Genomic DNA, 16121 nt, shown 5'->3' with positions numbered 1-16121 from the left:
TTCGTGATCCCATTTTTCAAACTTTAGTTAGTGTGTAATGTTGCTGTTAGAGCATAAATAATACCTGTAAAATTATAAAGCTCAAAGTTCAATGCCAAGCGAGATATTTTATTTAACAGAAGTTCCCTTTCAAAGCCTACAGCGAACGGCTGGTTAGGACTACATCCCTGTACTTCCTGCTTTAATTACGTCAGTAGAGCAGTTTGTTGACTAACCTCCGCCCACAAGAATACGCGAAAAAGGGGGCGTGGTCTTGTTGCTCCCGCGTGGAGTAGAGAAAGTGTTGCGTTCGGGTGTGTTTGTATAGTGTGTTTGTCGCCATGTCGTCGAGACGCTGTTATTTTCATCCCGTACTCAAGTCACCTTTGTTTGGCTTTCCCAGGGACGCTGTACTTAGAGATCATTGAGCGCATGCATCCCCGTTATGGTGAGAGGCGCGACCTTTCCGGTAACGTGCGCTCTGTGTGCGCTAAACTGCTGTCGAATTACAACACGGGAACCGCTGGCACAATCAGAACTCGTTACGTATTTCTGAAGGAGGGACTTCATAGAACAGGGAAATCTTTCAAGCCGTTTTGAGGACAGTGAAAACAGCAGTATACAGATAAGTAAATTGTGTGAAAAATACTGTGTTTTTTTACACGCGAAACATGAACACAAGTTATATTGCACACTGTAAACACAATCAAAGCTTAAAAAAACACGAAAAACGGGACCTTTAATTTTATGTGACAAGAGTCTCACACAGAGATTTGGTCTCACCATCATTACATCTGTTATTACATGAAGAAAGAGGGAAACAATTAAGACAGACTAAATCAAGAAGAACTGTCTGCAAGACACTTAAAATGCTACCTGCAAAGCTACTGAACTGTAAAAAGTTTTAGGCACTTGTGTAAAAATTCTGTAAACTGGGGATGCCTTTAAAATGCTTTCATAATTGATTCTAATTTACCTTCTATGGACTAAATCAATATTTGGTGTGATCACCCTTTGCACTTAAAGCAGTTTTTGGCCTGGGTACACTACACTTGATATAGTTTTTCAGGTAGCTTCCCATTAAGGCTGAGCTATTTTATCGATTCTGCGATGTAAATCGATATTTTTTCTCCCGAGAAAGTATCGATTTTTAAGCCGCGAGTATCGATACATAAGTCCCATTCAAATCCCCGTGTTTACCCCCATTTGCGTTGCAGGAAGAGCGATTTGGTCAGCCAGCCGCTAGTGTCGCTGTAGAGCAAGTTACCCGTACTACTAACTTTACAAAAACGCCGACGTCTACCTCTTCTTGTTTACGGAGGCAGAGCGAGGAGATTCAAGAAAATGGCGGCGAATATCCGCCTGTTTCTCCAGCAACCAATGGGTCCTGACTTACTTCCGGTTTCCGGTATTGTGTTTCCTGTTCAGCGGCTAACCTCTACTAGCGTGCCATGATATCGACAGAGAAGGCAACATTACATTGATTAGAATAAGTTTTGTTTAAATGTTGTTAACATGAGCTCAGGTTCAACTTGTGCCGTTGTTGGTTGCCATAACAATTCAAAAAAATTGAAGATTTTGTCGGAAACGTCTTGCTTCGAACATCAACAACTTCAAAGAAATTGTCCGTGTCCATCGCCCTATGCTTTGCACTCCATGCCAAGGAATGAGGAACGCAAAACAGCGTGGCTTGCAGCTTTGAAACTAAAACACCCTCCAAAGAAAGTGTATGTTTGCTCTTTCCATTTCGTAAAAAAAAAGCCAACCGAACTGTATCCTGATCCGGAGCTTTACCTGGGCTATGACCGACCTCCTCCAAAGACGAGGAGAAAGCTAGTCCGGCTAACTGTGTCGGAAATGGCTAGCAGCAGCAATGAAGACATCGAAAACAGACCTCGTAAGTTAAACTGTAACTTTACAGTATATATTTAAATATATATAAACACACCAGTATTTTTTATTTAAATATATATATATATATATATATATATATATATATATATATATATATATATGTATGTATGTATGTATGTATGTATGTATATATGTATGTATGTATGTATATATGTATGTATGTATGTATATATGTATGTATGTATGTATATATATATATATATATATATATATATATATATATATATATATATATATATATATATATATATATATATATATATATATATATATATATATATATATATATATATATATATATATATATATATATATATATATATATAAAAAAAATACTGGTTATATATAAAAATACTGCTTATATAACGTTGGGCTGGAAACTGAAAATAATAATAATTAATACAAAATGTACATTTACTGGTAAATTATGACATGTTGTACTTCTAGTGTTTACTTTCCTACTGTGTAACTTTGGCAATACTTTTGTTTTGGTCAGACTGCTCAGCGGACCTGTCCACAACTGCTTCAGACCAGATCAGCAACTCAAGTTCTGCAACTCCCATTCATTAACAGTTACACTCAGTCCATACACAGTGGGAGGACCCTGCCCGGCAAGATCATAATTACTGCAAGGCCGCCAGCAGAAAAGATGTGCAGGATAAGATGACTCAATGTGATGATATTGCCTACTTTTTGCTTCAATGTAACGCGGATGCTTTGCTCTACACTGGTCTAGATCTAGAAACATTTGACATTTTTGCATCAACACTGGAAGGACATGCCAGTAATTCATTTGCAATGCCTGTTCGAGATCAAGTTCTCATGACACTTATGAAATTAAAAACTAACCGTGTAATAGGTGATCTAAGCAGACAGTTTCATGTATCACTGAGCATGGCTAGCAAGATACTCTCATATTGGATCGACAAACTAGAGGAAGTTTTACGACCTCTAATTCCATGGCTTCCAAGAGAAACTATTCGGGCAACCATGCCTGCAGCCTTCAAGAGGAATTTTCCCAGTACAACATGTATTATAGACTGCAGTGAGAGCCTTTTACAGAAACCCAAAAACCTTGATTCCAGAGGAGAAACATACAGTCATTATTATTCGCATAACACTGTGAAATACCTGGTAGCTGTTGCCCCATGTGGACTAATTATGTTCATTTCTGCAGCATATGGAGGACGATGCAGTGACAAATTTATCACTATGGACTCGGGCATATTGGACTACTTAATGCCTGGAGATGAGGTCATGGCAGATAGAGGCTTTACCATAAAAGACTTGCTGTTTGAGAGAAAGGTGAAGTTAGTAATGCCGTCTTTCACAAAAAAGCGTGGACAGCTAACAGAGGAACAGATGACAAGTACTAGACGAATTGCACATGTGAGAATTCATGTTGAAAGAGCAATTCGCCGTTTGAAAGTTTACAAAATACTGTCCCAGGTTGTTCCGATCACTATGGCTCCTAAAATTGACAAGATTCTAAGAGTGTGCGCTGCTCTTGTTAATCTGAGGGAGGATCTTGTGCGAAATTGAAGAGCTAGTTTAATTTGCGGAAATAGCAACATTTTTATTGCCTACATTGTTTAAAATATCACTCAAAAACGAAACATTAAGTGCCATATTACATTGCATTTCAGAAAATGTTTTCTTTAAAAACAATTACCTCAAACTAAGGCATACATTAAACATACATAAACATTACCTTATGTTGTGCAACTTAACTTTCAGAACTACAAGTGTCAACCTGAGACTGATCTGTATATAGGCCTAACAAAGTTTAATGATTTAATGTGATCCATGTATATACAATAGTATTTACAGTATATAATGAACTGATGAAAATTAAATGATACCACAATGGCTAAAATGCTACAAAAAGTGTAGAGTGTATGTGAACATTTGTTGTTGTACATCATGTAAATATGTATTTTTCAACTAAATTGGTATACTGTATATTAAACTACATTCAATGTTAACAACTTTTCAAATATGACGTGTGAATGTTTTCCTTTTTATATGCCACATGTGCAGATGCTCACTGAACCTTGTCCATTACCTCCATGTATCTTTTATTTAGCTTGAACCGTCCTGCAGCATATTCATCTACAAGCCGAGGTAGCATACGTGAGAAATAAAAACCTCTCAATCGCTTGACTTGCTCCCTCACAAATGCCTCATCATACTGCACTGTAAGGGAAACATGCTCTTTGGGTGTCCAGATCAAAAGGGTAGCAGATTTTAGACCTGTGCAAAACATTGTAAGCTGTATTTGCATGTAATATCCCCTACTGCCAGTTTTTTGCAATTGCAGCTCTCCATCTACTAGTTTGACATCACTGCATTTCTGAGTAAGCTGTACAGTAAGTGAGGGCTGATTTGGCACTGGACATTTTACTTCCAGTAGCACACACGAGTCAATGACCCCATCAGGACTGGCAGAGAGCCATGGTTCTTGGACACTCACAACAGTGCCCCTATGAGTAATGCTCATGCACTCTTCTTTTAGCTCTTGGCAAGCTTTACATTCATTTGCTTTTCCATAGTTAGTTGCATAGTTACCACGAAATGAGGGATATATGTGCTCACATAGAAATTTGTCACTGCTTGTGGTTGCATGGACGGGAACCTTTTTTGCAGAACTTGCTGTAAGTCTGATTTTTCTACAATTGTGCCACAAATCAGAGGCACTTTGTTCTCTGGTTTCTAATTCTAATTGAGCTGCTTGGGCATCACTAACTTCAACGTATGCCTGGTAGAATGCCTTGCATGAATTACAGCTAAGCTCGTTATTGTGTATCTGATGTGGCTGAAGAAATTTGTCATGAACTGCACTGTAACTAGCGCTAGGTTGTTCTGCTGATGGTGAGGCATTATAACACTTCCCAATTAAAGTGTTCTTTAGGACAAAAAGTGGTTGGAGGGGGGCTTTGTCCACACTGTCTCTGAAATCTTTGTGTGACATATGATGTGGTGTATTTGGGAGTGGTTGACTGGCTACAGCCCTACAGTTAACACTGTATTGCTGTTCTGCCTTGTGGTGCCTGAAGTTAATCTGACTCAGACGTTTAGGCTCAAGGTTCTTTGATGTCCCTGCATTCCACCTGCGCTGCTCATCTGTACATGCAAGCCCTGTCTTTCCACCAATCACTGCATTTTGCACCTGCAATAATGGCATCATTGTCAATACTGTCTTGGTTATTTATTGACTTACTATTAACATTGCTATTATTAATAGTAATGTTAATAACAAAGACAGTAAGCATGAACATACGTATATTAAATTACAAGTGTAAAAGTAAATTTTGTCAAGTGCTGTGCATATGTAGTTTTTTTATTTTTACCTTCCATAGAATAGCTGCTGCATGGCTACATGACTTCCCTAACCCGGCAATGCAAGAGCAGTCGACTGTCTCAGTCAGTACGTTTACATGGACAACAATACTCCGATATTAATCTGATTAAGACCATACTCTGATTAAGAAACTACCATGTAAACAGCGATTTCTAATTACTTTAATCCGGTTAAAGTCATACTCGAATTAAACAAAAATCGAATTAAGACATGTGGAGTATGCCTATTTTAGTCGCATTATCCAAGTGCATTGTAGACATGTACACACCTTAATCTAACTATTAACGTTGTGTAGGAGTTTTCGCCGCGTTTTGTGACAGGACACACACACACACACAAGGCAAGTGCAGAGGGGAGGGCTTTGGGGGCTCGTATCAAAAGTATATAAAGTGCCCCTCTAAACAATAATCAATAATATTGTGAAAAATAAAACAGAATTTGGATTATAATTAATATAACCGCGCGTACAAAACAGTAACAATGCGCTCAAATTCCCGTTTATCTTTTACGTATCTTTCAGTCTGAAATGTCGTTGCCATGACGTGTTGCTATGGTGCGTGACTGCGTGTCTTGCTTGACTGCTCACTCGGACATGGCCTCCTCTATATTTTTTTTCTTTGTGTTGTAATAATTCTGCTCATTGTAAAAGTAAAATACAATACGTTTGTATCTGTAATCCCAGATTAATAATTGTCTGCTTACAACAGCGGTCGGGAACCTCTAGGCAAACAATCACGATTTTGAAACCTTAATTTTCATCATTAATCAAAGCTATTATTCGAAATGTTGGCTGTCAAGAAGGAGGCAAGATGGGCAGTGTCTTTTTCAGTCAAAAAAACTGAAAGACACAATATATACAAAAAATAAAACATATATATATATATATATATATATATATATATATAATATTACATTAAAAAGTATAAAAATCACTCGTTTTTATAAAGTCACACTGTCCAACAGCGACACTCGCAGGTAAAGTTACAGCGGGTTGCCTGAGCCCATTGATTTGAACAGACCTACGAAAGTCGCGCTATGATTGGACGCCGGACAGCGTAGCGGGGCATGGGGACGTAATGACGTACTATTAATCGAGCTATGTTCTGTAACATGTAAAATGGGAACATGAACGTAATATTCTAAAAGCAACTCATGTAAACGCCTTAATCAGATTATTGTCTTATTCAGAGTAAGGTCAATAATTAGATTACTGCTGTCCATGTAAACGTAGTCAATGACTCCACTTTCCCTCAGCATTACCCATGCTGTATGTTTAGCTTTATTGACACTCTGACTGGGCTCTACTGCTGCCTTCAAAAATATAAAACCGCTGTTTCTCTTCAACAATACTGTACCTATTTTGTTACTATGCAAGTAAGTATATGCTTCTGTGCTTTTGTAATTACGCAATTCTTCGCCATCAACACCTTCAGAAAATAAAAGGTAATTAACAACGTCGATGTAGCTAACATCGGGCCATTGCTTCATGTCATCTAACCAGTCCGTCAGACGGGATGGATGAGGGACTGTTACAGTACTGTCGTCACGACTTGTTAAAACATCCATAGTGTGTATCCATCTCCGTTTTTTGTCCATTTGTGCGTCATCCATGGAGAAACACCGGCGTTTACAGCAAACAAGATAGCGAGCTACAAGCTATCAAACGTACACAAGCTTCGAACCGGAAAAGGACAACCGCCTTCCGGTTCAAACCCGCTATGAATCATGGGTAATTTCGCTAACCAGGAAAAAGGTGGATAAATCCAGCGCCTTCATGCTTAAAAGCAGATGTGTGGGAGCATTTGGGGTTTAAAAAGAAGAAGGAAAGCGACGACTTAGACTCAGGGGTCAACAACATGAGTCGCCCGCAAGGACCACACGAGTTGCCCGCGGGTCTGTTCTAAAAATAGCTCACCATAGCAGCTGCGTTCAGTCGCTTCCGTAGGGCTCCAGACTGAAGCCGAATATATACTAGTGTCTGTAAATAATAAACTGCAAAATACTATTTAAATATTACTCCTGCATGTTATGCATCTGTGTGGATGACGAGCGCCGCGCGCGCACTCGCTCTTGTAGTTTCTGCCGACACGAACGCATAAACCGTCACTTCATGAAAATTTACCGTTTCATATGAGAAAACTGGCTGCGTCTCATTCAGCTCCTGGTTCGGTAGTCAGGGCACTGATCAGGACATGAGTCAATGGGCTGATCCCTGATCAGTGCCCTGACTGAACTATGGAGCTGAATGACTGAGACGCGCACCCACTGTCATATCATCATGAACACAGACACTGGTAATCACGGCAACCCGTCAAAATAAAAGTTCGGTTTAACGTGAAGAGATTGACTACAGATTGTAGCCTACAGTAAATTTAGCTACGTCTCTATGTAATAATAATACGTCTCTACTAATAATAATGAAATAAATAATAATTATATAATTATTAATGGTAGCTTATTTTTCACTTGATCTTTCATTTATAAACAATGTTTACTTTTAAACAGCATACAGCCTTTACATGTTTATGTATTATTTACTTATGATTATCATCACATATAATAAAACATTTATTTAATAGTGGTATTGTACCGACTACTGGAATTACTACTACACTCTTTCAGGTGTAAAACAGTTTGGATAGTTGTTAATATGAGAATTATGATGCATTATTTAAGAGTTTTAAGTATTATATAACATGAGTAGCTCTCTGTGACTTTCTTTTTTAAAAAGTAGCTCTCAAATGAAAAAAGGTTGGAGACCCTTGACTTAGACAAAGCATCGCGGTTGATTTGCAAGCTGTGTGACACAAACGTGAAATACTCTGGAAATACCAAGTGTCAGTGTCAAGCTAAAAAAGCTGTCAAAGAAACTGTTCAGAACAGGCCACTTGCTGCAACTTTTAAAACTCCATTGTTAATTGCAATACTGCACTTTATTTACTTTTCAAAGGCTTGTAAGCTACAGTTTGCACTGTTTCAATAAATGGAACTAATTTTCTCAACACATCTTTGATTCATTTTGTCCAGCATTTGCAAGCTGTAGACTCTCTGTCCCGTCAGAGACATATATTGTGTAATTGATGATTTTAGTTTTCAATTCAGTTAAATCAATCCAAGTAAATGAAACACTCACAAGATGTCACCAAAATCACTCTGTTCCCTTTAAATCTTTCAGAAAATGATGTAAGTGTATCGAATTATATCGAATCAAATCATATCGTTGGTTGAATATCGTGATATATATCGTATAGTGAGCTGAATATCGTGTATCGTATCGTGAGATTAGTGTATCGCTACAACCCTACTTCCCATGTAAGTGTCACGGGGTAGGCCAACCTGGCTGCACCCACCCCCAAGACCCGTACCACCCTTGGGGAGTCGGACAGAGGCCTGGCAAGGACGACAGACAAGGGTTCAAGTAACAATCTTTTTATTAACTATAAAAGTGGGAAGGGGGATCTAAAATGGTGAGTCTTCTAGGCAGGGTCGTTCCGTCCTGCGGACCCGCTTCGCTGCCTAGCAATCAGGTGAGTATTCGGGTATGAGTTCCTCTTGAAGGACTGGCAGACACAGAGCTTGTAACGGAGAAGTTCCGGCTGGAGGGCTTCACTGCAAAGCAGTCAGGTGAATACACAGGTACGTAATCCTCTTCCTCAGAAATGACAGACAGGGGACTTACGGCTGGAGGGCAGGGTTTTTCCTACATTAAAATTTTTTTGGCGGCCGCCAAAACAAATTTTTGCCCCGCCAAAGCCTTATTTGATCAGTTATTGTGATTTATGAGTGATGTAGATCTACTGCGCTTGTGATCGGCGCATGTTAACTGATGACAGAGAGAACGAGCGGAGAGCCCTACCCCGCGCGCACGCTCTCGGTCTTCAAAATAAGCACCGTTTTAGCATTCTAATATATCACATATCACGTTAATCAAAAGGTCGGAAGACCGAATCCATGTTGCACGTGGTGGATTCGGACATTTTTGTCCTTGAACTACCGCTGGATGTGAATTGCGCTCAAAAAACGCTAACTCTTCACCGACCAGCTGACATAAACCATACTTTCAATAAACGGGAAACAAATCCTATCCGGTTATGAAGTGTTTTCTGTGTGTTGACAAATCTTTCGCGATGTTCTAACAGACGGGATTCACACACAACGCGTCTGCTGGTGTCCGATTCGCCACCTAATGACTCCTTTGAACCGAATCATTTTAACGACTGGTTAGAACAACTGAACTGTCCAACACTGAACTCACAAATTAGTTTAATCATTTACTCAGAACATCTGAAATGAGAACACAAGTGTGCTCACCCAATTTAGCAAGAGTGGATAGTAAGAATTAGTTTGAATTATCCACAGTCTTTCAGCTTATTTCTGTTGACAATGTGTAGTAAATAAATAGCCTAAAATCATTTAGTTTAGACTGGAGTGAGGTGAAACCAGAACAAAGTTATTAGCTAGCTGATAATTTTAAGAAATTGTATATGGCAGAAAATTAGGCTATTTGTTATTTTTTTTAATACTATTTTTTTAATATTGATATGGTTATATACCAAAACAATTATTTGTAAATAGTGTAAAAATGAGGAACAAAAGAAACAAAAATCAAGGTATCGAAATAAGATAAGCAAAAATTACAAACTGTTTCTTTGAATTTATTTTAAATTTATTGTCAGTATTGCGATCGCAGATCACGTGGGTAGGGTACTTTTTACTGTGTATGTGTGGATGACCAGGGCTGCGTTCGAAACCGCATACTCATTGAGTAGGTACTCATTTTCAATAAGTACTTACTTAACAAGCTCTAAAAGAGTAGGTACTATATTGCCTGATCTCGTTAAGTATGAATGCGATCCGCACTTTATGCGCCATGTTGACGTTATCATGTGACCTACGACGTTATCTCAAGCGCAACAACTTGAAAGACGAGTGACAGGTTTAATTCATCGATCTATAAATATCTTAATATTGATTAAACTTGCTAATTGTGTGGGCTTGTTGAAGAAACAGCTGCCCATTTATTTTGTGATATTAACCCTACTAATCTGACCCAGTTTTATCCTTACCAAAACCCACAATCGTGATCTCTTAAATATGTTGTTAATTTCTTTATTTTATATGCAAAACATGTCATCCACAAGCAAAATTGGCCTAAATCTCCTTTATATTTTCCTTTTTAAATTTAACTCCTGTTTTATCCCTCAATCCCTTATTCAAAGATATCTAACCTTCTTATTGTTTTTTCTTTGTATATAATGTATGCAAACCCATGATATTTGTTTTATTATTAGGATTGTTAAAGATACAACCATGTAATTATAAAATAAAAGATAGGCCTATGAGTGACAGGTGCCGTAACAGCTCAAAGCATCAGTAACTCCACAGCCCGACCTGTGCGGTTTCCCTCAGTGTTTGCACAGAGACGTCTTTCAGCTGCTCAAGATCTCACCTCGGGAGAAAACTGATGATTTTATACTCTTAAAATGTAAGTTATCACTTTTCAAAATTAAGATTACCTCAGAATGAATTGCATTGCTAGCCCACTAAAACACAATAATAATAATAACAAATGCTGACCAATACTTAATTATATTACTTTTTTTTTACTGAAAATTATATTGTTTTAGTAAAACAAGCAAAATGCAACTTGTTGTCATATGACATAGCGATGCATGAAAATACACTAGAACAAATGCAGCCGATGTGAATACCAATTTTCAGTCAAGCAATGAATAAATGCATGAGTTAATAAAATATTTTATTTACTGACAACAATAGGAAACATGAATTAATGAGTAAAAGAACGAATAAAAGTAAACATCACAAATGAATAAGTCACCATGAAACAAAGCTTTATTCAAACGTATTGTTCTAACAAACCATCACACATTTACAGACGGTGAAGCCCACATCTGCTGCCATCTCAACACAGCTTGATGAAGCAGTTGAGCACCGTGAACACCTTCGCCTGTCCTAGCCGTCCATCATGTCCCTCCATCATGTCCATCATGTCCCTCCATCATGTCCCTCCATCATGTCCATCATGTCCCTCCATCATGTCCCTCCTGTCCCTTCTGAACCGCACAACCTTGAAGCAAGAGTGGGAGAACATGTGCGGGACAATCTCTGACTGCTGATGTCTACTCCAAACATCCGTGTGTCTGCTCTCCATCAGCATGACTACTGAAAACGCTTTACAATTCATGTTGTCAGCATCCCATTTCTTGCCATATTTGATTTAATATTTTTTACAATTACATGCTATTCATATTGTAGCTTTATGACTTTTGTGGTGTAGTGGGCTAAACACTGAACTGATAAGCAGAAGGTTTCTGCTTGGATCTCCACAGCCGTCACCACCAGTGTGTCCTTGAGTAAGGCTCAACCACAGAAGCTCTGCAGCAAACGCACAGACATCAAGAATCAGAAAAGTGCTGAAATAACTCTGTTTGAAATTAAAATAAAATACAACTTAAGATTTAAATGTATGTTTTATTCATTTCTGTAGTATACTCACTCAAAGCCTTTGATAACAGGCTTCCTTCATCAGCCTCTCTCCAGTCTCCACCAGATAAACACACACACACACACACACACACACACACACACACACACACACACACACACACACACACACACACACACACATGCTCTTCTGCTCCTGTAACATCAGACAACTTTCATGTTACCTGTATCTTAAACAACACCTTGATAAAAGCATAAAAGTTTATGTGCTCAATAGCCTTAAATGTTGAGGTAGTTGCTGATGTGTTAATGTTCCTCAATTCATCAACAGTACTAATGGACAAATAAAAAAAGATAACTTATGTTTAGTTACTTTATGTAGATCTATTAACATTACTGACGTTCATGTAAAGTAACAGTGTTGACAACAGTGAACTCTACATTATAGCACACACACATCACTCTGATCAGATGTCTATTTCATGCTGTGATGTCATCTGCAATACTTATCGAAAATGTTCCTGTCAGATGTTAAATAAACATTTAGTAAGCATCTTTATCTTTAAGTATATCGTTTATGTAAATCCACTTTGGAGACGTGTGTGTGTGTTACTGGAGCTCATACATAATAAAACGTGTTTTTACAGCCCAATCACAACACTATACTGTCTGTCGTCTTTACACTTTCAACAATTCAACAGTTTAACGTTACTCTACAGTAGTCCAACAAATGCGATTTTAACACAAGGAACCGTGATTTTGGTTAGTAATACTCACATTTGATTCGCTTTTCTCCGCCTGACGTATCCTTTCCTGTGGCCTCATGGGAAGGCAGGGATAGAAAAGTGTCCGACGATGGGTACTTCACAATCTGGGCGGAATCAGTAGGCCATCAGGGAACTTCTCACCTACTCTTTTATGATTATTGAGGTTTCGAACATACTTCTCCTTTCACATACTGTTTTCGCCTACTATATAGTAGGTAAGTAGGCATATTCGAACGCAACATCAGTATACGCACGTCCGAATCTCGCGAGAAATACTCCAAAACCCTGGTAGTTCTCGCCTACTCTTTTATGAATACAAAGGATTCGAGCATACTCTTCGCTCGCCTACTGCTTTTTACATACTAAATAGTAGGGAATAGTGATGTTACGTATGACACTGAAGCGTCGATGCGCGTATCGCGCATGCGACACATTTTGTAGTGAAGCTCCGTATCGGGGTGTGTATTGGTTTCCTAGAGTCACGTGATCGATGACAAATGAAGCCTCACTTTCTGTCCAATCACGTGCGTGTTTCACTTTGCGTGTCAGAAGCTTCGAACCCCCAGATCTTACTTAACAAGTCCTTGTTGCCTCAGTCTGGTTGATGGTTTTGTGAGGAGAGTGCTGTACTTTGAAAGTTAAACAATATTACATTTAGATAAAATTTATTCGTTATTACATCTTATTGAATCATATAAGCTCATATTATATTTTATTGACACACTTTAATGGGTAAATTAATTTATTTACTGGACACATTAAACACAAACATATAAAGCTTTTATTTGTACACATAGCATTGAAACGATGGAGTGTGTTGTGGTTGCTTCATCTGACAGAGGTTCTTCCACAGACTTCTGCCTGCTTTATTTTAAATAAGCACCAGATGGCGCTGTTCTTGACACTCTCGAAGCTTTGAATCTTTTCCCGAAACAGTCAGGGTAAAGCCTCACTGCTTCATGAGGCTTCATTTCCACATCCGTAGTAGGGATGTATGCGGTTTCGAACGCAGCCCATGTCCACCGAAGACCATTTTTGACCCAGGAAAAACCCTGGAGGGCTTCACTGCAAAGCAGTCAGGTGAGTGTTCAGGTATGGATTCCTCTGGAGGGACTGGCAGACACAGAGCTTGTAACGGAGAAGTTCACTGCAACGCAGACAGGTGAGTACACCGGTACGTAATCCTCTTCCTCAGAAAGTCTCTCACAAACGATCTTATTTGTCCAACGATTTCCTCCTTCCGGTCGAGTCGGCGCGCTCCTCTCACAAACTCACAGGCTGCGTTCGAAACCGCATACTTCCCTACTATTTAGTATGTAAAAAGCAGTAGGTGAGCGAAGAGTATGCTCGAATCCTTTGTATTCATAAAAGAGTAGGCGAGAACTACCAGGGTTTTGGAGTATTTCTCGCGAGATTCGGACGTGCGTATACTGATGTTGCGTTCGAATATGCCTACTTACCTACTATATAGTAGGCGAAAACAGTATGTGAAAGGAGAAGTATGTTCGAAACCTCAATAATCATAAAAGAGTAGGTGAGAAGTTCCCGGATGGCCTACTGATTCCGCCCAGATTGTGAAGTACCCATCGTCGGACACTTTTCTATCCCTGCCTTCCCATGAGGCCACAGGAAAGGATACGTCAGGCGGAGAAAAGCGAATCAAATGTGAGTATTACTAACCAAAATCACGGTTCCTTGTGTTAAAATCGCATTTGTTGGACTACTGTAGAGTAACGTTAAACTGTTGAATTGTTGAAAGTGTAAAGACGACAGACAGTATAGTGTTGTGATTGAGCTGTAAAAACACGTTTTATTATGTATGAGCTCCAGTAACACACACACACGTCTCCAAAGTGGATTTACATAAACGATATACTTAAAGATAAAGATGCTTACTAAATGTTTATTTAACATCTGACAGGAACATTTTCGATAAGTATTGCAGATGACATCACAGCATGAAATAGACATCTGATCAGAGTGATGTGTGTGTGTGTGTGTGTGTGTGTGTGTGCGTGCTATAATGTAGAGTTCACTGTGGTCAACACTGCTTTACATGAACGTCAGTAATGTTAATAGATCTACATAAAGTAACTAAACATAAGTTATCTTTTTTTATTTGTCCATTAGTACTGTCGATGAATTGAGGAACATTAACACATCAGCAACTACCTCAACATTTAAGGCTATTGAGCACATAAACTTTTATGCTTTTATCAAGGTGTTGTTTAAGATACAGGTAACATGAAAGTTGTCTGATGTTACAGGAGCAGAAGAGCATGTGTGTGTGTGTGTGTGTGTGTGTGTGTGTGTGTGTGTGTGTGTGTGTGTGTGTGTTTATCTGGTGGAGACTGGAGAGAGGCTGATGAAGGAAGCCTGTTATCAAAGGCTTTGAGTGAGTATACTACAGAAATGAATAAAACATACATTTAAATCTTAAGTTGTATTTTATTTTAATTTCAAACAGAGTTATTTCAGCACTTTTCTGATTCTTGATGTCTGTGCGTTTGCTGCAGAGCTTCTGTGGTTGAGCCTTACTCAAGGACACACTGGTGGTGACGGCTGTGGAGATCCAAGCAGAAACCTTCTGCTTATCAGTTCAGTGTTTAGCCCACTACACCACAAAAGTCATAAAGCTACAATACAAATAGCATGTAATTGTAAAAAATATTAAATCAAATATGGCAAGAAATGGGATGCGGACAACATGAATTGTAAAGCGTTTTCAGTAGTCATGCTGATGGAGAGCAGGCAGACGGATGTTTGGAGCAGACATCAGCAGTCAGAGATTGTCCCGCACATGTTCTCCCACTCTTGCTTCAAGGTTGTGCGGTTCAGAAGGGACAGGAGGGACATGATGGAGGGACATGATGGACATGATGGAGGGACATGATGGAGGGACATGATGGACATGATGGAGGGACATGATGGACGGCTAGGACAGGCGAAGGTGTTCACGGTGGTCAACTGCTTCATCAAGCTGTGTTGAGATGGCAGCAGATGTGGGCTTCACCGTCTGTAAATGTGTGATGGTTTGTTAGAACAATACGTTTGAATAAAGCTTTGTTTCATGGTGACTTATTCATTTGTGAGGTTTACTTTTATTCATTCTTTTACTCATTAATTCATGTTTCCTATTGTTGTCAGTAAATAAAATATTTTATTAACTCATGCATTTATTCATTGCTTGACTGAAAATTGGTATTCACATCGGCTGCATTTGTCTAGTGTGTATTCATGCATCGCTATGTCATCAGACAAGTTGCATTTTGCTTGTTTTACTAAAACAATATAATTTTCAGTAAAAAAAAAAAAAAAAATGAATATAATTAAGTATTGGTCAGCATTTGTTATTATTATTATTGTAAGTGTTTTAGTGGGCTAGCAATGCAATTCATTCTGGGGTAATCTTAATTTTGAATAGTGATAACTTACATTTTAAGAGTATAAAATCATCAGTTTTCTCCCGAGGTGAGATCTTGAGCAGCTGAAAGACGTCTCTGTGCAAACACTGAGGGAAACCGCACAGGTCGGGCTGTGGAGTTACTGATGCTTTGAGCTGTTACGGCACCTGTCACTCATAGGCCTATCTTTTATTTTATAATTACATGGTTGTATCTTTAACAATCCTAATA

This window comes from Gobio gobio, assembly GCF_949357685.1.
Source record: "Gobio gobio genome assembly, chromosome: 2".
In the NCBI taxonomy this organism is placed as follows: domain Eukaryota; kingdom Metazoa; phylum Chordata; class Actinopteri; order Cypriniformes; family Gobionidae; genus Gobio; species Gobio gobio.
Note: the sequence above shows the minus strand (reverse complement) of the source record.